At 47.1% G+C, this 24,189-nt stretch overlaps 1 protein-coding gene and 1 long non-coding RNA gene across 4 annotated transcripts in view; one reads left to right on the forward strand and one right to left on the reverse strand.

The window, feature by feature from the left end:
* Positions 1–24,189, reverse strand: part of NARS2 (asparaginyl-tRNA synthetase 2, mitochondrial) — a 221,125-nt gene that overhangs the window by 64,315 nt on the left and 132,621 nt on the right. The gene's annotated exons all lie outside the window — the stretch shown is intronic.
* LOC134174332 (uncharacterized) lies at positions 1,224–24,023 on the forward strand. 3 transcript variants are annotated; one of them, XR_009968608.1, is made up of 4 exons: positions 1,224–1,836; positions 22,120–22,175; positions 22,963–23,067; positions 23,182–24,023. It is a non-coding gene; the product is annotated as an uncharacterized LOC134174332 (long non-coding RNA). The 3 variants fall into 3 exon arrangements; XR_009968607.1 differs by lacking the exon at positions 1,224–1,836 and adding an exon at positions 21,928–21,944; XR_009968606.1 differs by lacking the exon at positions 22,120–22,175.

Genomic DNA, 24,189 nt, shown 5'->3' on the forward strand with positions numbered 1-24,189 from the left:
CTGTGCATGAAAAGCTGCTTGTCCTCAAAGTCCCCATGCTGCTTGCCAGGCCCTTCCTTCACCTCTGCCTTTGCTCCCAGTAAGCCCATGTCCCTTCCTGTATCTCTTAGTCTAGGCCTGAGCTCTGAGCTGCCTTGAAAGGCCGTCCTGAGGCATTAGAGCTTCAGGGCAAGGGCACAACATAACTGGGTGGATAAGAAACAGGAAGGACAGGAGACTGCAGGGAGGGCTGCAAGTGCATCCTCAGCCAACAAGGACAACTTGTCTTTTCCAGGCTGCTCCAAGGAATGAGGGAGACTGCCTGTACACATGCAGGTTAATGCCTTAGCACTGGGGTCAGGGACACACATGTCTCGGTACTCTTAAGTGAACAAAATGAGTTTTGTTTTAATGCCAGGCACCATCCCCTCCTGTAAGGGCCAGCATTGAGCTTTTGGTGGCTGTTGGTACAGCGATGTGATGTGTTCTCTGAGACCATCACAGCTCACAAAGGAGCTGGCGCTGCTTCAGTGTCGGTGTCAGGCAGAGATACAGGATGTAAAGTGGTAGGAAAAGAGGGCTCAGTCATTCAGGGAACTCCTGGCTTAATGTGAAGGTTAAACAAGTGCATGATGACTGTTCAGTGCATGTTATGTGTTCTTTCTGTCCTATCACAGACAGTGCATTTCTTACTGCTCTCACCTGTAGGTTTTTCTCTCTTGTCCAGCCTATACTGCAATAGAATATCTTTTTCCAGTGTTATTTGACTCATAAAATCCTTTTTAGGGTAAATAAAGAATTAATTTAGGGAAAAATTAGGGAGTAACACCAATGACAGTTTAAATACACCAGGAAAGGGGTAAGGTCCTTCCCCTCACACCCATCTGCTCCAGGACCAGCTATGGGTCTTTGGAAGGAAGAGGAAAGTCTGGCCTCAAGTTTATAGGACTGGAATTGAAGTTCTTCCATCTGGATGAATCTGTTTCTTTCCAAAGACCAAATTATATCACTGGAGAGGGCAGGAATTTGTTCCCCAGAACAAAAAGAGTGATGAAGTAAAGTGCAAAGCTGATGATCTCTCAGATGGCTTTTCATGGAGTCACAGAGTGGGTTGTGTTGGAAGGGACCTTAAAGCTTGTCCAGTTCCAACCCCTGCCATGGGCAGGGACCCCTTCCACTAGAGCAGCTTGCTCCAAGCCCCTGTGTCCAACCTGGCCTTGAACACTGCCAGGGATGGGGCAGCCACAGCTTCTCTGGGCACCCTGTGCCAGCGCCTCAGCACCCTCACAGGGAAGAGCTTCTGCTTAATGTCTAATGTAAATTTACTTTCTTTTCTGCCTTTTCTTTTTCTTTCTACCTGTTCTGCTTGGTCTCAGCTCTACGTCAGCTACTGCTCCATGCACCCTGATCTACACCATACTCGCTTTTACCAAGTTCCTTACCTGGGGCTGATGTTACCAGGACTTTCTTACATTGCTGTGAGCTTTTCCAGGCTCTTGGACTGCAGACAGTGCTCATGGGCTGACAGCAATTTGTATTAAGATGCCAGGAGCGTAGGCAGTGGTTGCTGTGTTCTCCAGCAAATATCGGTTTATTCGAGAGCTGAACCATGGCCCCAGTGAAAACACTAGATCTCAGTTTGTTTCTGTAGGTCTGTATGGGTCCATGCAGTGGTGGAGCTTAGTTACTGCTCTGTTCCTTCTCTTTTACATGACCTGAGCGTTTTAGAGCCATTTCAGGTGTCTGCAAAGACATGGCAGTGTCTGAGCATACATTTTGTTTCTTTCCCTGCAGAACAGAGCTCTTCTAACAGCTCTCCAGAGGGCATTGCTGCTGTTTGTGGCTGAGATCTTTAATGTAAGTCTAGCTGGGAGGCAGGAAGCTGGTTGTCAGTGTGTCTGCAAGGAGGGAGGTTTAAAGGGTGGTGAGAAATAATGACGCTTCTCTACTCTCAGTGGGGTGTAGGGGCTGTAGAGAATGCATGGAGCAGTGGTGGGAAAAGGGCATCAAACAGGCAGGAGTAGAGAATCAGCCTTATGCTTGTCACCCTGTTGGCACCATCCATATAGTAATGTCCAACCTGGCAGAAGTTCTCTGAAGTGCCTCCTCTGTGGATGTTTCAGCCTGATGCTTTAGCTCCAGACTGTCTCCACATGGAGCCTCCTCACCCGTGCTCTCTGCATCTTTCTGTTCCTTCACTTTGTCCTTCCTGCTGGATGGAGGAGGAAGAGCTCCACACAGTCCTGCCATTGAAGTGAATCTGTCCTTGTTCCATTCTGACTCGGAGATCCTCCAGACCTGGCCAGGGAGTGGGACTCTAACAAAGGCAAGAAACAGAGTGGGAATGGTACAAAGCAAGAAATCAGATCCTGCCTCCTCCGTGATGACACTCACGTGACTGGTGTCTGGTTTGTCCTGGTTTGTCCATGCAGTTTGGAATTGGAGATGTTGTTGCAGAATACCTCTCCCCTCGGGGCTAGGTGTGTGGAATTCTTTTCCATGTCTCCTCCTGAGAGCCCTGAAGATGCGTTTGCCAGCAGTGGCGCCTTTCAGGGATGTGGAACAGTGGTTGTCAGAACGTGGGCATATGAATTATGAAGGGCTGGATAATCCAAGTCCTGACTGTTAATGAAGGCCTGCACAACCCGGGACTGGAGCTGAGTGAACGACCTTGAACTGGCTGTGATGCAGCTGAAATAAGGAAGTATGGCAGTGGAAACAAGAAAACAGGACGTTGAAGCAGAAACTTGCTGACCACAAGGAATGTACTGTTCACCGCAAGGAATGTACCCTGTTGTTACAGAGATATATGTAGAAGATTTAGCTTAGCCAACAGCAATGTCTAGATAGGCGCGTGGACAGCTACATGTAACCAATGAAAAGTGTGTTGCTAGCGTGTGAACTATGGTTAGCCATATAAATATGAGTGAATCTGGGCAGTAAAACGAACAAGAAGCATAACTCAGATTGAGTCGTTCTCTTGATTCCGGTCACTCTCTCCGACATTTGGTGCCCAAATAGGGACTCGAGGATCGACTCGGACTTCTTCAAACTGTGTCTGGCCCTTGTTGCAAAGACACAGACAGGAGAAGTGGAGGAGACGATGGTGCAGGAGCGTCTACTAGCAAAAGCGGCGAAGCTCGGCTAGAAGAGACAGCTGTTGTGGACTGCGCACCCACACCTGCACGGGTAAGACCGCACTCTAAAATCTGCTATGGATTGTCACGCACACTTTTAGAACAATTACTTGCTAAGCGAGAGGCTAGTGTGAGTACGAAAAAGCTCGGAGAGCTATGTCGTTGGGCTAAGGAAAAAGGACACTTTAAGGACCCACAGCTGATGTTTAGCGCTACTGAATGGAGGGAAGTTGGGACCTCTTTGTGGGACGCTACCATTGAAGGGAATAAAACTGGAGGAACAGGCGGTGGTGAAGCTCCTCCAACACATTCTCTCTAAGAGAGGACTGCAATATGATAGTGCCGCCTTACAGAGGCTGTTAAAGTGGTCCCGTGATCGCGAGGTTAGTAAAGGGACCAAAGGTGCACAGAAACACTCTACGCTTTGGAGATTGGTGTTTGAGACTTTGAAAGAGATGAAATCGGAAAGGGCGGCGGTAGCTTCTGTGTTTGCCGCCACAGCTGCAGGAGGGGCTGTCTCCCCTAACCCCCATCGTAGTGCTGCGGCTATGACTTTTGCACCTCCTGTGGTACCTGGAACGGCACCGAAAAAATCAACGCCCCGAGCTGATGAAAGCAAGAGGCAGGTCCGCAGATGGCCACGTACCGAACGAGAGACACCTGACAGGAAAGACATAGCTGCGAACAACGGAGACCCTGAGTTCGACCCAGGATCGGACTCCGAGTCCCCTGAATCCGAGCCAGATTTATATCCTCTGCTTCCAGACTCTGACTCGTCGTCTCCCGGGTCGGTCTGCTCAGCTCATCAGCAACTACTCACTGGCCTTGGAGACACTCAGCTGCAACAATTGATGAAAAAGCTTGAAGCCCTCGAGACTCGGATTGACACATCTCTATCAGCACCGCCACCTTGTCCTCCGCAAAACCCCTTCCTTAAAGAAGGCAACCAGGGGAGGGGGTGGGAGAGGTATCGGGGGGCACAAATCCTGCGCACTGTTGGCACGGGTTAATCAAAGATGCAATTATTACAGGTGAATTTTCTGCAGTGGGCCTCTCTGCATATCCTGTGTTTACTACACAGCAGGGGGCTAAAGAGTGGGAAGCTTTTGATCTCAAAATAGTTAAGGAGGCCTGACAAGCGGTGACCACCTATGGGTTAAAATCCTCTTATACTCAAGCTGTATATATTACGATTTTTTTTGCGATTGACAGGAGACTTTAATGACCCCCCTGCTATAGTACATGGTCAGGCATTAGGTTCAGGTTATATGACTAAAACTCCGGGTATTCTTGTCCAGTACAAGGATTTGGAAACCAGCATTTGGAAAGGTTCTGCGGAATTAAAACTAACTGGTTGAGGTTATATGTGTGTAAGTTACAGATTCCTGTCTGCAGTGGGTGCCAGCTCGATGGGTGAAACCCTGGAAAGAGTCAGCCCCACTCCAGGACACCCCCCTTGTCAGTGATTGAATGAATTGAAATTTGAGCTTAGGACATCCGTTTTATGGATGCTTTCAGTCCTTCTTAAAGTGAAGGGAGCAATCTTTTTTATGTTAAAGTAAACAAAAAACAAACAAACCCAAAACCCAAAAAGAACCACCCTCCATCCCCACGCCCCCGAACCTCCAGGGAAGCAAGACCAGCATGGGATACAGACGTATTGTGTGATTTTCTGGTGGTGGGAAGGTCTCTCCTATGCTCTTATCAGGGGTATTGGGCATACTGTGATGGACCGTGGACTTGGGACCCCTTATACAACTCATTTGATACAGTTTCTCTGTGGTACACATGTACTAGAAATTGGTAAATATAAATATGTCCAGGTTTCTATCGACCTTTGGAGACCTTTATAGATATTGCTGGCCACTTCTTCCAACGTAGGCTGGCCACCTGTGTCGGAATGAGTGTGCATTTTGGTCAGTATAAAAGCCCAAGCCTCATGCGATGTGGGGGAGGCAGAGCCTCTGCGGGGATGCCCGCTAAGGATGAGCCTGCCACCTTGCACTGCAATGATGCTTCTCGGAGCTGGTTTGCTGTTAGTCTCCACAGGGTCCTTGTGCCACGTTCTGTACGTGGGACTGTAGTGGGAGTACTGATCGTCTGGATTTTGTGCTTCAAATATTGTAGTTGTGTGGCGTGTGCTTGTGGGATCCCATACGTGTGTGTGTGTGTTGAGGGCAGACAGTGTTGTGTGTATTTTTTGTTGTTGGGTTCATGTAAAAGTTTTTAACCGGTAGCAGTTTAACATTTCGGGCAAGAAAGGGTTAATGCAGAAGTGCGGTTGCCGGCAGGTATTTATGGTTGCTGCTGAAGCAGGCAGGCAGCTGTAGCTGCTGCCGAGCAGGCAGGCTTTTATAGCTGCTGCCGAGCCGGCTGGCGTTTGTAGCTGTGCAAAGCAGGGTGAGCGACTTTTGGAAAAAAAAAAAAAGCAACAAAAAAACCCCAAAAAACCCCAACAAAACAAACAAAAGCCAAAACCCAACCTCTCAATCTATTGAGGTATTGAGGCAGTCTGTAGAGACGCCACAGACAAAGCCTAAAGAGCACCTGCAACACAGTGGGTGCATGCTTGGAGCCTTGCTTAGTATGTTTAAGGTAACCTGGGGGTGAATCCAAGACTTGGAGGAATAGATAGATAGGTTGAAATAAGAACTGCTAACTGAAAAAGCGAGAGGGGTAGTGCAACCACAAGCTTTATGAGCCGTCACCTGAGCAGCATCAGGGTGGCAGAAAAAAAAAAGAAAAAAAAAGAAAAAGAAAAAAGAGGCAATGATGCAGCAAACTCCTCGACAGTTAACAATGTGCAGTTTAACCTGTCTGCTTCTCAAGAACTGATAACCTGGAGGAGGGGCTATATTTGTGTCCTCCTGCCTACAGGTCCATGGCGACTGCCTGCAAAGTTTGTCAAGCCTTGCCATGAGCTGGACAGACGAATGGAGGAACCTGATGCCTCAGCTACAGGAGCTGACCGTGAATACCCCAAGCAGAATGAGATAGAGGAAGAGAAAAACGAATGATTGCAAAACATCACTTGGGGGCAACTGAAAAGTAACATCCTGAATATGTGTGCTTGTAAAGCAGCTATTATTAGAGGCTGTGATTTTGTGTATGAAACCACCTGTATTTACTAGCTGGTTGCTAATAAGAAACTACACCTTGTATTATATAGATTTGTCACTTGTAAAAGAGATGTCAGAGTATGGAAATTTGCAGTAGCTGCTAGAAAATGCTAAGGCAAAAGCTGGGAAGATTCTAATACAATGGTAGTGTTATACTGGTATAATGGTAGTTGGGGGAGTGTCACGAGGATGGAGCCAGGCTCTACTCAGTGGCAAACAATGACAGGACAAGGGGTAATGGGTACAAACTGGAACACAAGAGGTTCCACTTAAACTTGAGAAGAAACTTCTTCTCAGTGAGGGTGACAGAACACTGGAACAGGCTGCCCAGGGAGGTTGTGGAGTCTCCTTCCCTGGAGACATTCAAAACCCGCCTGGACACATTCCTGTGTAACATTATCTAGGTGTTCCTGCTCCAGCAGGGGGATTGGACTAGATGATCTTTTGAGGTCCCTTCCAATCTCTAGCATACTGTGATACTGTGATACTGTGATAAAGCAGGTAATGGAACAAATTAAGAGGGTGGGAGAATTCTACTGGTAAGAAATTTCTTTGGCTAGTCCCTCACTGCCATCAGCATCTTCAACATGCTGCTGCACCCTGTAATAGTTACTCTGCTAATGTAAATTTGTGTGTGCCTTGCTGTAGTAGCAACTTGTTACTGGATAAAGCAAGTGAAACTGTGCATTGACAGCAAGGTGCAAGGACTGAGGCTGACCAAATGCCTGCTACCACAGTCGAGGGCAAGACTGGGTTGGCCTCTGTGTTTGCCACCAAGAACAACCTTTAGCTCGGCTGTTGGCTGCAATCCAGCAGGCGTGGAGCAGGGGGGACACATGCCATGCCAGACCTTGATGTGAGGGATGGACTCCCCTGTTATCAGAGAGCCATACAGCAGATAAAAGGGGCAGGCCCAGCAGCCTGTAGTTGGCGTATGTTGGAGATATAATCTAGCCCAGATCCCCTGCTCAAGTAGGGTCACCCAAAACATATCTAAAACAAAAAGGGGGAGATGTGGAGGCAGTGTTCTCATGGGAGAATGCATAATTGGTACTTAAACTCTGAATAATCCTGTAAGATACAGCAAGGCCATGAGAGGCCCGAAGAAGCTTAAGCAAGCAAGATAAGAGGCTGGGATTCACCGAGTTAATGAGAACTGTGGACTGTTGGCAAGCTTTCGAGGTCAAGTTCTCACACCTGTGTTTAACCAATTACATGTTAGTCACTAAGGGTCTTCAGGACATGTATCCAATCATAATATGCCAAATCACTATGCGTGCATGTAAGAAATAGTAGATAAGGGGTTAAGGATTTGTATAAAACGAACAAGAAGCATAACTCATATTGAGTTGTTCTCTTGATTCCGGTTGCTCTTTCCGACACAGGGAGGGCTTTTATCAGCAGCAGGGTCCGCTGTTCATGGATCTCTGTCTGAAGTCCTGAGTATTCCCAGAGAGTCCAGCATCCTTTTGACTATATTAGGACATCAACTTGTACTTCCTACTTAAAGCTTGATATAGCGGCTTCAGGGCAGATAAAGGACTATGCATGCAGAGCATGAGCATGTCCTCCCAGAAGGAAGGAGAGAAGGCAGATAGATAAATCCTTGTTAACCTGTGGATAATATGCAGTTCTTCAACCTGACAGACTCCCTGTGGTTATGAAATCTTCTCACTGTATCAGCAGATGCCCTTTGGTGTCCTTAAAGGTCCTAGTTTGAAACTTAGATGCACGAGAGAGCCAACATCCTGCTGTGCCTTCAAGGTAGGAATGGGCACACTGTGGTTAGAAAGTGCTGGCTTTTTTTTTTGCAGTGGTACCTTGGTAACCTGAAATGAAGCGCATTTGTCTTTATTCCAAAGTAAAGAATCTGTATTTCTTTGTTTCACAGTAGTAACTTCCCAGTGAGATGAGATACAATATGTAACATGTTCCAATAAATATGGTTGATTTTCCCTAAGCAAACCACTAGTTTAGATGTTTCATTCTTTCTGTCTCAAATTCCAGGTTTTTTTCCTGAATCCTTTGCTGAAAACAAACCCAAAGCAGATGCAAAAACTTCCTACCACGTCCTTTAGGTTTTCCTTTATGTTTCCCAGGAGATAAAGGGGAGGTGTTGACCCTCTGTCAGAGGGTGTTGTGGTTTAACCCCACAACTAACCCCACACAGCCGCTCACTGACTTACCCCAGTGGGATGGGGGAGACAACTGGAGAAGTGGGAAAACTCGTGGGTTGAGATAGAGACAGCTTAACAGGTAAAGCAAAAGCAAAACAAGGGATTCATCCACCACTTCCCATGGTCAGGCAGGCGCTCTGCCATCTCCAGGACAGGCTCCATGACACATAATGGTGACTTGGGAAGACAAACGCCATCACTCCCAGCATTCCCTTTTTCTCCTTCTTCCCCTAGCTCTGTATGCTGAGCTGACATCCTGTGGTGTGTTATGGGAATGTATTTCCTTCCAAAGACCAAATGATATCACAGGGGAGGGCAGGAATTTGGTCCATCAGTCCCAAATCAAAATGATGATGAAGCAGAGTGCAAAGCTGACAGGCTCTCTGATGGCTTTTCATAGAGTCACAGACTGGTTTGGGTTGGAAGGGGCCTTAAAGCCCACCCAGTTCCAACCCCTGCCACAGGCAGGGACCCCTTCCACTAGAGCAGCTTGCTCCAAGCCCCTTCCAACCTGAACTTGAACACTGCAAGAAGATGACTGTAATGCTGGGCTTTGTGCTGGGCTTCATCATGGTGGTATTCATCATCTCTTAGAAGAAGAAGAAAGGTGAATTATTCATGGGCTAAGTAGAAACCCATTCTTAATGGGGCTGCAGAGAGATGTTTTAAAGCCTGTAAGGCTTCGCTAGAATTCAGATTTACCATGATCATTTCCTCAGGTTCCCAGCATTCCAGTGGGTTTTATATGGCCTAATCCAATATCCGCAGAAGCCAGTGATAGCTTTTAATTTATTTTAACTGATGTTAGATTGGGCTTTCAGTGATGAGGAGTCATTTTAGAACTATCATCAGCTGCTGAAAGGTCAGCCCAGTCCCCTGAGATACAGTCCTAGGCTATGGTGATGGCTTCTTACTAGTACCAAATTAGCTACTCCATTCGCAAATGTCTCCACATTGCTTTGGTGCAGAAGTATTTTGTGCTCTCTAGAGACAAATACATTCCTGCTTATTTATGGAAGGATTAAATTCCTTTCATTTGAAACTGAGCAGGGGAAAAAAAAAGGAGAGAACATTATCTTCCAGGAAGAGGCATTCTTGTTCTCAAAATGTTGGCTTGAATAACAGCATCTTACCCAGCTGTTGCTTTCTCCTTTCTAATAATTTAAGACTATTAGGAGTACAAACAAGTGTTGGGTAAGTCAGTGTTGTGTGGTATCTTTCATGGTTCAACAAGGAATATCACTCAGCTTCATCCTATACTGTTATTTTCCTTAAGCAAACTCCCTTAAGCAAGCCACATCCAATATAGCCCTTTGCTCAAATTAATTCTCAGCCTATGGGTTGAGGTCACCAGCATCAGAAGGAGCTGAATTCCCTGCCCACCATCCCAGCTGTTAATAACTAGGGAAGAAAAGGCTTGGTGCTGAAAATGCTGAAACCCCTTTCCTTCTACCCAAATATCAGTTTCCCAGTGAGCTATGATGAGAACAGTGTATAGATTTGACTCTATAGGAACCAGTTTTCAAGTCAGATCAGAGCCTGAGCTTGTTGCACTTCTGTTGTTCAAGTTATCCAAGGGATAAATGCCTTAGGTAGGTCTCCGAGGTCTCTCAGAAATGGAATTAAAAATCATTTGGGTTAGAAAGGACCTTAAACCTCATCCAGTTCCAACCTCTAGCCAGCTTGGATGTGGCTTGGAGCAGCTTGGTCTAGTGGAATGGGTCTTCCCCATGGTTGGAACTGGATGATCTTAAGGTCCTTTCCAACCCAAACCATTCTATGATTCTATAATACTGCTGCAAGGAGCTGCAGGAGGAAAACCAGAGCTCCCCAGCCCTGCACTCACCTTTGTGCTTTGAGCAATAGTCTATGTGTCTGCAAGGATTTAATAACTGGGAGCCAATTAAATGAACTAATTAACCCCGTGTTTAATCTCAGCTCATTGCTAGCTTTCTGTGCTGTGGAAGCAGAGATGTCGTCCCATATATCATGACATCCAGCCACGTTGCTTAATTGTGATTCCTCTGCACGTGATGCAGGCACTGAGCTGCTAAGGTGATGGGAGGAACACGGAAGCCCATGTACAGGAGACAATGAGAGGGGAGAAGCCAGCCCTGTGTGACTAACAACCTGGGAGATCGTTTCCATGTAGAGGATGCTGACAGTCTAATTCTAATTTCCCCTCCCCATTAGCACTGGTTTGTTCTTATTGATGCCACTGCTTTGCTAAGGGTAATGGGAACAATCTCCTGATGACAAGATGGCCATGGTACTCCTTGGCTCCATCTTTGTCACCATGGGCCCAAGCTGCTCTGCTACAAACGAGAGGAGGATGCTCACTCTCCCTTCTCACCATAGTTCCCCATGGACTTGTTTTTCTGTGAGGGTTTATAAGGGTAGTACAGGTAGTACTTTGGTGTACAGCTCACACAGCCAACTCTCAGATGTCCATGAGCTGTTTCCTCAGTGCCACAGGAGAAGGGACATCTGAAGTGACTGCCCAGAGCCAGCTCAATCCAGCAGTACATCGGGAACAATGGGGTTTTCCTGCTTCCAAGGCTAAATAATTCCTCCTGGCTCTGGATCTGTGGGATCCTGGAGCATGTTGGTGAGCTGGTGGATTGCGGTAGGCCCAGGAGAAGGTGTACTCCATAGGAGAAACAGAGGATTCACAAGGTTGAAAATCCTTGCACATCAGGCCATCATCCTGATACACACTCCTTGTGGATGCAGTATTTAGTGGGGAGCATGTTAAATCCCATCATTGCTTCTTCTCACAGCTGGCAAGGAAACTATGCCTAGGAAGCTACCAAGAACCACAGACTGCCCAACCTAGGGTAGAATAGTAGCCCCCAACAGCACTATTTAAACCAGCAGCATCATGTTGCCTTCTGTAACTCCATCTACCCAGTGTTCATTATTTACTGCTAATGTAAATATGGGAAGGAGATGAGCTTCTCTCAGGCTCATAACCTCAATTTGGGGTCACAACTCCTTCTTTAGGAGTTACAAGATTAAGTGTGTTCGGAAATGAGTCTGTGTAAGCATTAAATCAGCTGGAGAAACAGGCTGCAGTGAGGGGGTGAAGCAGTCACCTTGATTGGAAATCACCAAGGGAAAGGCAGGCACGGATCTCTCCGGGATGTCTTAGGAGAATGAATCAGGATGTGAGGAGAAGGGGGAGACGATGCACCAGGGGCTTTTCTCTGAACCAAGCAAGCAAATGATTGCATGAAACCAGCAATCCCCCAGTGCCTCTTTGCGCAGCCCCATGCAGCCAGCGGAGAAAATTGGTGACTGTACCCAGCAAGGCTGGTTTTAATTAACAAATAATTATCTACAAATTGCTGTAATTATTGCCTTGGATTCCAGAGGATGGGGACGTTAGCGCGAGACGAGCGCCGTTTCCTTGCGAGTGAAGTGTTTTCCCTGCCTTATCTCCAGTGCTCTGCTGCTGTGGGGTTTGGGGACTCGGCAGAGCTCTCCTTCTGAGAAAGAGATAAACCAGCTCAGGCTGCCTGGAAGGGGAAGCATGGTGGGAAAGGCACCAAAGGAAGGTTATTGGGATGTCTGTCCTCATGCTGGGGTGGTTTGGGGGATGACAATGAAGAGACAAATCTCAGCACTGAATGCCAGCAGGAGGATGCTTGCACGTTGGCGAGGTGGTGGAGCAAAAGGAGCATCCTGGTTTGCAATCGTTCAATGAGAAGGGGATAAAACCAGGTTTGGAAAAGGGGGTTAGTGTTAATTCAGGTCAAATGGAGAGCATGGAGCTGCCCTGAAACTTCAGCACTGAGAGATGCTGGACTGGAGAGTGTGCACTGCTGGCCACAGAGTCATAGAATGGCTTGGGTTGGAAAGGACCTTAAGATCATCCAGTTCCAACCCCCTGCCATGGGCAGGGACACCTCACACTAAACCATGGCACACAAGGCTCTGTCCAACCTGGCCTTGAACACTGCCAGGGACAGGGCATTTACCACTTCTCTGGGCAGCCCATTCCAGTGCCTCAGCACCCTCACAGGGAAGAACTTCTTCCTTATCTCCAACCTGAACTTCCCCTCTTTAAGTCTGAACCCATCACTGTGACCTTCTGGACCATGTGTCAGAGGGAGGGTGATGCGTGCAGAGACCTTCCACCACTTTTTCCTTCAGGTTCTGCTGCCACACTCCATGGTGGATATTCACAACAACCACCTCTTCATGGTTACAAAGAGTCTCCTCGTGGTAGCCTAGGTAATAACACACGGAGGTGTTTATTGTCCTGAAGGGTTTATACCCATTCAACAGGGTCTAACAGGGGGAAATCCAGCCCTGTTTGCAGGAGAGGAACTGAAAAGGCTGTGATTTCTCAGGCTGGATGGGCAACCTGTCGAAGAGTTCCTGCTCCCAAACTCCAGTGTGTTTAATGTCTGAATCCTGCTGCCTCCCAAGAAACAATGCCCTTTATTCTGTCCCTCCTAAGTGATTCTCCGAAATGATGCTGCTCGCTTCTAGGGTTTCCACACCAGCCTCCACTTCAAGCTACTGGTGTGCTTTTTATTATCCAACCATGGCATATTTACGTGAGGTGAGCTGCCTGTGCCATGTGCTGCTGTGAAGTGTTGCCTTTATTTACCCTGTACTATGTCTTTTCATTTCCCTGTTTGGGTTGGGGGGCCCTGTAACCCCTTCCAAAGCAATGTGGGGTGCAAGGGTGACTCTCACAGCATCCTTTGGCTGTAAGAAAATCTTGATGAAGAGATGCTGTGGCTTCTCGCTGTGTGAGAGTGTAAAGAACAGGGTAAGCTTAGACCTTTGTCCTGCCCTCACCCTCAACTTGCCTTTAGCAGCAGGACAACATAAAAGCCCTTAGCCCTGCTCAGCAATATCCCACTTGGCCTGAAAACATAGACATGGCAGATTATTTCCTGCTACTTTCTGGGGTAGCAGGAGGAATTAATTTGGAGGCATGAACCTGTGTCACTGCTGATGCCCAACGTGGTCTCCAGCATTGGCAGGTCTCGAGGAGCATCTTCAGACCTCGCAAGGTTTAAGGTCCTGGCATGAACTCATCCTTCTGGAGCTCACATCGGGATCACATCCTCATCAGGCACAGGATGACATTCCTCAACCCTTTCAGCTTCACTTGCTCACTGTGTGAATGGAAACTTCCCCACTGTGAAAGCCAAGTCTTTGCCCTTAGAGCGGTGCCCTAGATGCTGGGACCTAGTTGAGCATCCATAATGCTCCTGCCTTACTCAAGGCAGGGCTCTGCCTCAAATATGTGACTGTAATAGGAAAACAAAGAAAACTAGACCATACTTTGACACTGTTAGGATCAAAAAGTGCCTTTTGGGGTTTCTTTAATACCAACCCCTCTCCCACACGCTGTGGCCTTTAAATAGATGGTTTCTAATGAATGGAAAGAGTTCACGGGCAAAGAAACTGTCACAAGAAATGATTGATTGTGTTTAATATTCTGTTTTCAAGACTTAAAAGGAAATCTCTGAAATATCCTTTGGCAGGTCTGGGGGCCTAATGAAGTGGTTCATAGAGATACAGAAGGAACCGAGGGCCTTTTACCAGCAGAGCAGGCAGCACTGGTAGTGTTTCATACCCGCAACACAGCTGAAGAACGCTGTGGGGGAAAGGCAAAATTCAGATTCAGTTGCTTCAGAGACTTTAGTATGTCCAGAGGGATTAAAAAGTAGGGAGAAGAAACCAGCTCTTTGTTGGCAAAACCGGAATTGTCTTTGGAGTATCTGCAACACACTGTGCCCAGCATCACTATGGTGTTTTATGCCACCAAGCTTTAATGCCTTTGGAGAGTTCCCATGGGAAACCAGTCTCCTCTTGTGCTACTGGGCTACGCTGGTGAAACAACTTGTCCTAAACCACACAAAAGGTCAAGGTCACGCCTGGGATTTGAACTCCAACATTAAGATGTCTTGTTCTGTGCATGCAACATCAGCTCTTGTTTTATTCATGCCTCATTTCACTCCAGATAGTTTCTGCTGCCTTCAGTCTCTCCCAGCTGCCAGTGATGCTTTTTGCTGCTTCCAGTGTGTCCTCGTAGGTCCCCAAAAGGCTGGATGACCTCGCTGCTCTGTGAGAAGGAAGAAGCTGCCTTGTGCTGCTCTGCAGGATGGCCAGTTTGGGCTTCTCCCCTACAAAACCAGCAAAAATGAGGATAGGGATAACAAGATTCCAGGAGAAATTCTGGGCTGTTCTCTAGGTGAGTGTCACCTTCAAGTTAAGGGATAGCAGACATTTCATAGAGTCATAGAATGGTTTGGGTTGGAAGGGACCTTAAAGCTCATCCAGTTCCAACCCCTGCCACGGGCAGGGACACCTTCCACTAGAGCAGCTTGCTCCAAGCCCCTGTGTCCAGCCTGGCCTTGAACACTGCCAGGGATGGGGCAGCCACAGCTTCTCTGGGCACCCTGTGCCAGCACCTCAGCACCTTCACAGGGAAGAGCTTCTTCCTTATATCTAACCTGAACTTCCCCTATTTCAGCTTGAATCCATTACACCTTGTCCTATCACTACAGTCCCTGATGAAGAGTCCCTCCCCAGCATCCTTATAGCCCCCTTCGGACACTGGAAGCTGCTCTGAGGTCTCCATGCAGCTTCTCTTCTCCAGGCTGAACAGCCCCAACTTTCTCAGCCTGTCTCCGTACGGGAGGTGCTCCAGCCCCTGATCATCCTCATGGCCTCTCCAACAGCTCCATGTCCTTCTTATGTTGGGGACATCTAACTCCAGAGTGTTTCCATGCAGATGTCTATATCTGAGCTGTTATAGCTGATGGAGACAAATACGCTCCTCTAGGGAGAAAGATGTTCTCATCCTGAAGCAGACATCCAAAAGAGCCTGGGTGTATGCTCACAAGGGTGCCCTAGATAGCAGTCTCAGATGGCAAAGCCTCCATGGTTAGGAGAGATGTACCCGTCTGAGATGTGTTTGCTGTAGGCAGTGCTTGAGGATTTAAAGCACTCCTGCATTATTGGGGGGAATATCTTAAAAGCCACCTCAGCTGGCTCTGTGTGTATAGGTGAGACCTCACTGCTGCGGGTGAACCACGGCTTCAAAATACACCGTTTTCTGCTTCTCCCATCACAATCGGCGCTGACATTCCTCTCATCCAAACATTTTCCTTTTCGGCTGCTTCCTCCCTTCTGTCACTAGATGACAGCAGAGGTCTCAGAACAAGGAATTACAAGACCAAGGAGTGCTCTGAACCTAGGGCAGGTACTGCTTCTGTACCGGGCTGTTCCTGGCTGGGACAGCCAGCTCGGTGCCCCAAATCATCCAGGCACCTTTTAACATCTCTTCACTTACCGATTGTCAGATTATGTACAAACACAATATTGAAGTCAAAACTTCCCCCTTTTGGGGAGCTTTGTGAAGCTACTTGTGTTTTCCTGCTTCTGTTATTCCCATCCTATCCTTAAGTATTTCTCTCACCCTTACTCAATGCCTTCTGTATTAAACCAGGCTTGTGTTCTCCGAAGATGGACACTACCCACCTCATTTAATCCAACAGGAATGCTTACAGATGCAGACAACTGGAACACCCTCCAGCCTTGTACAGCCTGCTTCTATACAACACCTGCAGACACAGAGCTGAGCTCCCAAGGAATAGGTAGAATTCTGTGATAATTGGAAACTGGCACCTAAATATGAGTATAAATGTTTTAGACAGGATGGATGGATGGATGGATGGATGGATGGATGGATGGATGGATGGATTTTAGTGTGTGCAGTGATTACTTCTTCCTGGTGGAATATAGGCCAGATAATTGAGAGGTGTAAATAAGGTGTGAAAAGGGGATTTGAAAGAATTATTTCACTATAAATGATGCTGCTATAGGGAATACCTTTACCTGGCACAGATAACAGGGAATAAAAGGCTAAGGGTTTTGACACAACTCAATAAGTGGCTGATTTCTGTACCTAGGATGCTATGGAGGGGGCTGGTTCAGACCATGGTCTAGCAGAGAGCTCTGCATGAGCACATGAACCTTGTCTGGTGACCAGCTGAACCAGGTCTCCGATGCGTACAGAGGTATTCTGTGGCGAGGTTGTGATTTGTGTTCTCAGGAGGATTTATGTTCTTTAGGAGACATTCTCTCTGATTTATTCCTAGTTTCATAGCAGATTCTGGGACAATATTTCACAAGGAGGATTTTCATGATGAAATTCTCCAACCTAAAGCCCCAACAGCAATCTTCAGTGCCTGCAGCTCTTGGGCATGGCCCAGGCTTTTGTTCTTGTCCAAACCACAACAGAGGAGGTGAGATACAAGACATTGAATCTTTCAGATATTGCAGAACTAGGAAGTGTATGTCAAGCTTCTTGATAGTGACTAGAAGAAGCTTCCACTTTGTTTCCTGTAATGATTCTGGTTGTTGCCTTTGTTTTCCCTGCAGTATGATTTTTACCCTCAAAGGCAGCAATAACATAGAGGTACTGGTAGACCTTCATGGCAAGTCCTTGGCCATCTGCTCCTATTGACTTCAATCATGCAGGATCACAGCCCTAAAGAGCTGGTGAGGTGCATTGTGATGGAAAACTAACCCAGCATTTTTCTTTCTGATCAATCAGTCCAATCCACAGCTGAATGAAGGAGAAAAGATGATATTAGTTCTTTGATGTCATGCTCTAATTGTTCCTGGTGGTGGAGATGGAGGTTTCTATGGACCGATGTCTCCTAGTTCATTGTAGCCATCTAAATAGTAGGCAGTCAAACTAAGCTGGCAGTATAGGATCCCCGTATGACAAAACAGCTGGATAGATAACTCCCCCAAATGGTTCTGCTCTTCCCAAGATGAACATCTAAAATAAGAGTAGGGAGGAGTAATAGGAGTAAGGAGGAGTCAAGAGAAGCTCATGTCTCGCAGTTGGCCACAAAGGGAAAGCTTAGGTGAGTCACTCACTTAGACTAATTGCTGACACTTGGGTGAGATGAAACCTATCCCTTAGAAGGAAGAGATCAGAGAACATTTGCTGTATGTCCTGAGCAATCTAGTGTGCGTCCACTTGAACCTATGGAATGTGGCAGGGTAGGGTGGAGTAGGGGAGAAGAGGAAAGGAGAAGAGGGAAAACAGAGTAGAGAGAAGAAGAGAGGAGAGGGGAGGAGAGGAGAGGAAAGAGGAAGGGATGGGATGGCCCAGCAAGGATGAGAAAGATATTTAAGCTTCTGTAGCTATAGGTAGGTGGAATATTCATAAACCAGTACACAGATACCTCATTCCCACTGAAGTCACTCATTATGCTTTTTGCCTGATTTCACACGCTTCATCCTGCCTGTCCCTAGGACACATGGCTCAGGTGGTGGCTGATGGATCACAGGGAGAGCCTGGCTGTGTTTGGGAGCTGGCCCATCACCTTGAACATCGCTTGACAGCTCCCAAAGCATGAAGCAGTTCCTATGTGCCCCAGCTAGGCACTATCCATCTGCTTCATGTCCTCTGTTAGAAACTGTGGATCAAGGTAAAATGTACCCTGGAGATGACAACTATCTAGGTCACCCTGGCCATGTCTACAGCTGGCAGAGTGGCAAAGGGAAGGGAGAAGGGTGGCACTTGCTGATGCATCAGAGCTGAAAGCTGATCGTTAGAGACACTGCCACAGCCTGAATGTTATAGATCAGCTACCGCTGACCTAAAACATTCACCTTGAGGTTCAAAGGATGACTTCTGAGCCTTGTTACTGCAGTTTTGGGACTAAAAGGGGTCCTGAGAAGCCCTCACAGGCTCATACTCAGGCGAAACAGCCTGCAGTTAGGCAGCTACGTGTCTATGGTACCAAGTGAGCTTTTAAATCTGGAAGCATCTGCCCCAGCAGCGATTTGATTTTATGCAATGTGTCTCATGCTACTGTATTGCGAAGCATGCCGCTAAATCCTTGCACATCAAAGGAACAAAGTAAATCAAGCAAAACTGCATAAACCACGTGATAGCTCAGGTTTGGCAAAAGGTGCTGAGACAATGCTGGAGGCTGTGGTCCTCTGGCTGGCAGGATAAAATCACACAGCTCAGAAGCAGTGCTGGTTTTCCTGTGCCACCAGGCAAAAGGCTTGTGGCTAAGGTTGGCTTAGGAGCTGGTCTGAAGTCAAGTGCTGCCGAGATCTAGTCCTGAGTTTGGTCATAGTTTTTCAGGTGGATTAAAGCATTATTCTTAATCTGTTTATGCTTCCATTTCCTGCTCCATGTTTTTTTCCCCGTCCTCCATGAGGGAGAGGAGGATTAATTAAAGTCCAGAGGAGGCCACGAGGATGATCAGGGACTGGAGCACCTCCTGTATGAAGACAGGCTGAGGAAGTTGGGGCTGTTCAGCCTGGAGAAGAGAAGCTGCGTGGAGACCTCAGAGCAGCTTCCAGTATCTGAAGGGGGCCTATAGGGATGCTGGGGAGGGACTCTTCATTAGGGACTGCAGTGACAGGACAAGGGGTGATGGGTTCACACTGAAACAGGGGAAGTTTAGATTGGATATAAGGAGGAAGTTCTTCCCTGTGAGGGTGCTGAGGCACTGGAATGGGTTGCCCAAGGAAGTTGTGAACGCTCCATCCCTGGGGGTGTTCAAGGCCAGGTTGGACAGAGCCTTGGGTGCCATGGTTTAGTGTGATGTGTCCCTTCTCATGGCAGGGGGTTGGAACTGGATGATCTTAAGGTCCTTTCCAACCCTAACTATTCTGTGATTCTATGATTCTAATTAAAGTGGAGACCAAAAAGCTTTGCAGCTGCTAAAGCATCGGGTTTACCCTTTGCTGGGCCAGCTCAGCTGCGTTCCCGTGAGTCAGTATCGCCATGCAGAATTTGACCACAATATTACTATTAATATTCAGGGTTTATACTCCTGCTCATATGGGGACTGTCGCCTTTTGCTGCTCTGCAGGTGTTGGTAGGAAAGGGAAATGGTACTTCTGAAGCCCAGCAGCTATCTCACTCCCTGGGACCACATTCCCTCACCTCTTCACTGATGATGGGGGAAGCCTAGGGGCTGGCTTAGACTAGATGCCCATTACTAGATGGTTTGCATTAAGTCAATGAAGGTCTAAGGCTCATTGCTTTGCCTGTGTGGAAGCGCTTGATGCGACATAGAGGCCTTGGGATACTTGGGACATCCGAAAGAGGGCTGATGGGTCTTCACACAGAATCTGTAAGACACTTGTGCACTTCTGGATCAGCAACTGGACACCAGATCATATTATATGTATGAATACTTATACATGGGCAGCTAAATAGAGCTGCTAGTCAATACCCCCCATGGAGATTAGGAGCAGTTCAGCCTGTATGGAAGCAGACACCTCCATCTGCATGGCTCAGTTGCTCTTCATGTACATGAGCAGGAATTCATATATATGGCTAATGTAGATACCAGCACATTGACACCTACATGCAGAGCTGAAACCAACCTCTGGCTTCCTCCTAATTCAGAACCTCCAGCACCAGTGCTGAGATCCTCTACAGAAGAAAGGAGAGATTGGGATCCATCCACTCTGGATGCTGACCTTATTTCCCACAAGAAAAGGAGGTAGGAACAAGGTTCTCAGGGATTTTGTTCTTCCCCCCACATAGGTTCCCATTGGAGACTTTCCTGGTCAGGAGGGTTAGGGAATGCCCAATCCATCCCTCCTGGCCAGAGCCCTTTGTACTGTAATTCCCTAGATTTCTTCTCTTCCTGCCTGAAGTCCTCTCCATCACAAACCTAACACAGAAACTCAAGATCTCTATTCCAAATATCCCAAGACCTTTAATCCCATGCCATGTCTCTTCTTTTTGCCATAACATGCTGATAATCCAGCCTGTCCCACAATAAATGGACTGTAGTCACCAATGTCATTTAACATGGGTAAGGCAAAACCCAGTCACAATGACTTTGGTCACTCCTGGACTAGAGCATGTTGACATTTATAGACCACCGTCCCCATGCAGAACATTACACAAGAAACAAAGGCAATGCATCTCCCAGGGACCTGTTTCTCTAAAGAATCCAGGTGATTCCCAGGCGCTTGGTAACAGCACAGAATAGGCTGCTGTTAGAATTCAAAAGCCAGTGAAATAGCCTTTCCCTGCAGGCTTGCTTTCTGTGAGGCATTTCTGATGAGAATCCAGTGTCTCCACAGAGGCCTGGCGTATGAAATCCAAATGACATACACAGCATTCCCCTCTTTAGAAGTGGCTGTGTGAAGCACAAAATCCCTTTGCAATTCACTCTGGTGATGGGAGGCAGCTCCCTATGTTCAGATCTATGTTCAGGCTGAAGACCTGCAAGGCTTGTAGCCCAGGAGCTACTTCCCCTGCCCATGATCCTCTCAGCTCAGGGGAGAGCCAATCTCCTTCATCCTTCAGAGCATGGTGGAGGAGCCACAGGCGCAACCACCCTCTTGCTTTTTCCATCCCCCTGGAAACACCCTGGGACCACATAGAATCACAGAATGGTTTGGGTTGGAAAGGACCTTAAGATCACTCATTTCCACCCCCCTGCAATGGGAAGGGACACCTCATACCAGACCATGTCACCCAAGGCTCTGTCCAGCCTGGCATTGAACACTGCCAGGGATGGAGCATTCACAACTTCCCTGGGCAACCCATTTCAGTGCCTCAGCACCCTCACAGTAAAGAACTTCTTCCTTATATCTAACCTGAATTTCCCCTGTTTCAGTTTGAACCCATCACCCCTTGTCCTGTCACTGCAGTCCCTAATGAAGAGTCCCTCTGCAGCATCCTTGTAGCCCCCTTCAGACACTGGAAGCTGCTCTGAGGTCTCCACGCAGCTTCTCTTCTCCAGGCTGAACAGCCCCAGCTTTCTCAGCCTGTCTTCATACATCTTGTCTTTCCATTCCCATCTCTGGAGCCTTCCTGCTGATATCAGAAAAGGCACGTCTACAACTGCACATTTTGGGCTATTTTGTGATGGGGACAGGTTAAAAATGAGTCATGGTCATTTTCATGAATTACTCGCACAGCAGAGTGTTTCCACACAGCGAGCCATTATGAACCCATAGGTGGAGAAGATAATTATGGCTGGGGTAAAGCTGTGCCTAATTTCCCACTCCATAAAGGGGAGACAATAGGTCCCGTTCCTCATGGAGGTGTGCGACGATTTAATCACGAGGGGAGCTCTGTATTTATAGATTCTAAAGACACCACTATGATTATATAGCCCCACCTTCTGCATCACAAAGCACAAAGCACATCAGCCACTAACGTCTATGTCGAGTTCATGATGTTTGCTTGAGCTTGTAGCACATCCCTGAGCAAGATAATTCACGTGGCCAATCTGAACGCATGCATCAAGTCATGAAGCCCGTTTTCTGTGTTGACTTACACACAGCATTGTTATTTCAGCTTGGGAGTAAAATATCCATTTAATGGTATCTGTTGGTTTATCTACACCCTGCTCACTGCAAGATCAGAGCAATGTCAGCCAGTCAGTGCCCTGGGCAAAGAAAGAGCCTGACACATCCCTGAGCCATCATCACAGAGAAATTGTAGTTATCAGCATGCATGGCCCTAACAGCAGCAGAATGTTCTTCCTTGGGCTGTGAGTGATACCAGGAGCCCATCAGCTGGATGGGTCTATGGGTTTAGCCCATGTAATTCACCATTTGGTCATGTACCACATTACAAAGGACAAAGGGTTTCCTTTGGTTCCCAAGTTAAATCTTTGTACAACGACCTCATGAACAAGCATGGTACTGACTGGGATCTCTTTGCAGGAATGTGTATGGATAGGCCAACATCAAACTTACAGGAAAGGTACACCCATGCAGCTGTAAGTCTGGTTTAACAGACCATAAGAACAGACTTGGTGAAAGAGCTGTCGTTTGAATGTGGTTTCCACATGGTGAAGAACCTTGTTATTCAGGGAATCAGTTTAACCTGCTGTGTTTTGTTGCTTTATGATGTGTCAGGCAGTAGTGTTGTCCCCCATCACAGCATTTTGCTCTTGCCAATGCATTGCCTAGATAGAGCTAATGTAGCCTAGGGTTATTTTTCCTATTCTGTTGGATGTGGGATCACTGCCATACATTTGAAGATGTTTTACTCCACATAGGAGGAGGCAATGTGCTTCCTGATGGTATACATGGAGAAAACAGACCTGTGACTAGCTGTGAGGGCTCTGAAGACAAGTTTATCCTTTGTCACATGCAAGAAAGCTAATGTGAAGACACAGCTGCTGGTTGACCTCTAAAATGGCAACAAGGTCTGGCCCAGGGGGACAGCATCCTCTGAAGCCTTCAGTTATCGGGTGAAGATTGAAGATGCTTTCTAAAAGTGACGTGAGATGACATGATCAAAACAATTTCTATGCCAAATGTTGGATGGGGAGGGGGTATCCTTTCTGATCACTGTGTCCTCTAAAGAGTAAAACTAGCAGTGGATAAGCTCCGAGGGAGTCAGGGGGAAGGTGTGAAGGCTTTGTGCGGTGTGCTGTGCCTTCAGGAAAGACTGAAATAAAGGCTGTGCTTGAGCATCTGCCATAGGGACCCAGAGCTAGGAGGGCCAGCTCGAATCCAGACCAAAGATGCTATGAGGGGACTTATGATCGTATTTTACAGGATTTCATGTTTGTGTCTTCTTTTGATGGCCTTCCTGAAGTTGGCAACACAAACTGACCCATGATTTAAAGGCTCCAAGTTCTGGAGAAGCTGCTGCATTCCTAGGTAAGTAATTTCCCAGGAAACCCCTAAGAAGATCACTCCGTATTCCCATCTGAATTTACTTTCTGTCTTGGCTGCAGTGTCTAACCACCATATGTATTTACTCCATTCCCCCAGGCACAAAAGCTGACTTGAACATAGTCAAACAGTGGCACTCTGCTAATGCTAATCAGAGAACACACACTCAGCAGCTCTTTGTGGTCCCCAGCTATTTTCCATTGGTGGTCAATTAGAGGACTATATTATTTGCAGCATGTCCCAAGACTGATAACAAGGTCTACACTTGGAAGAAAAAGGATATACTCCTCAGAGGACCAGCTTGTGGTAATATATGGAGTAATAAACCCAATAATGCCACTGAAACAAGGAGCAAAGATTGGTTTATGGGACAGCTGGATGTTTTAATGGAGAAATATAGCATTAAGGGACATGGTGACAAATCAAGAGAGGTGGGGTTGAGGCTCGCAGAAACCACACAGGCGGAAGAGATGGGAAATAGCTTTTTCTTGTTCAATAAGCCCCTACCTCCCTTTTAATAGCAAGGAGAAAATGTTCCTCATGGGAAAGTGTTTTACACAACTTCATGGAGATGAGATGACCACAGCTTCGGCTCATAGACTTGTGCATGGCAGCTTCTGCTGTCCAATGCTGCTGCGTGGCACCATTGCTGTGCCTCTGGGCTGTGCGATGCTCACGTGGCAATCAGAAAGTCATCCTTCTGCTTTTCCCTCCACTCATCAGCATCCTTAAGTGACCCACGCTTCCTCCCTCAACTCCAACCCCCATCCTATACCTTAATCTCTGCTTGGAAACACACAGCACCAATTGGAAAGAGAGGTTGAAAATCAAGAGCGATGCTTTTAGCCTTTCATAAGGATCTAGAACACTTGACCTTTTTTCCTCCCACTGGGTTACTCCTCTCCTTTTAATAAATCAAATAAAACTGTAGAAGCAGTGCATTTCATCTTGTCTGGACTGTTATATTTAATCTCCCGAGTGGGTGGAGGTAGGTGTGTATGGAGGGGAATGGCTCCGAAGCCTGAAAACATGAGAGATGACTCTCTTAAGCTCTTCTGATTTCACAGAGAGTTGCCAGATAGGACTTTAATTAGGGCCTATCAAAAC

Source organism: Pezoporus occidentalis, unplaced genomic scaffold (assembly GCF_034315485.1).
Source record: "Pezoporus occidentalis ecotype Australia unplaced genomic scaffold, CSIRO_AGI_Poc_V1 ctg6, whole genome shotgun sequence".
Taxonomy (NCBI): Eukaryota; Metazoa; Chordata; class Aves; order Psittaciformes; family Psittacidae; genus Pezoporus; species Pezoporus occidentalis.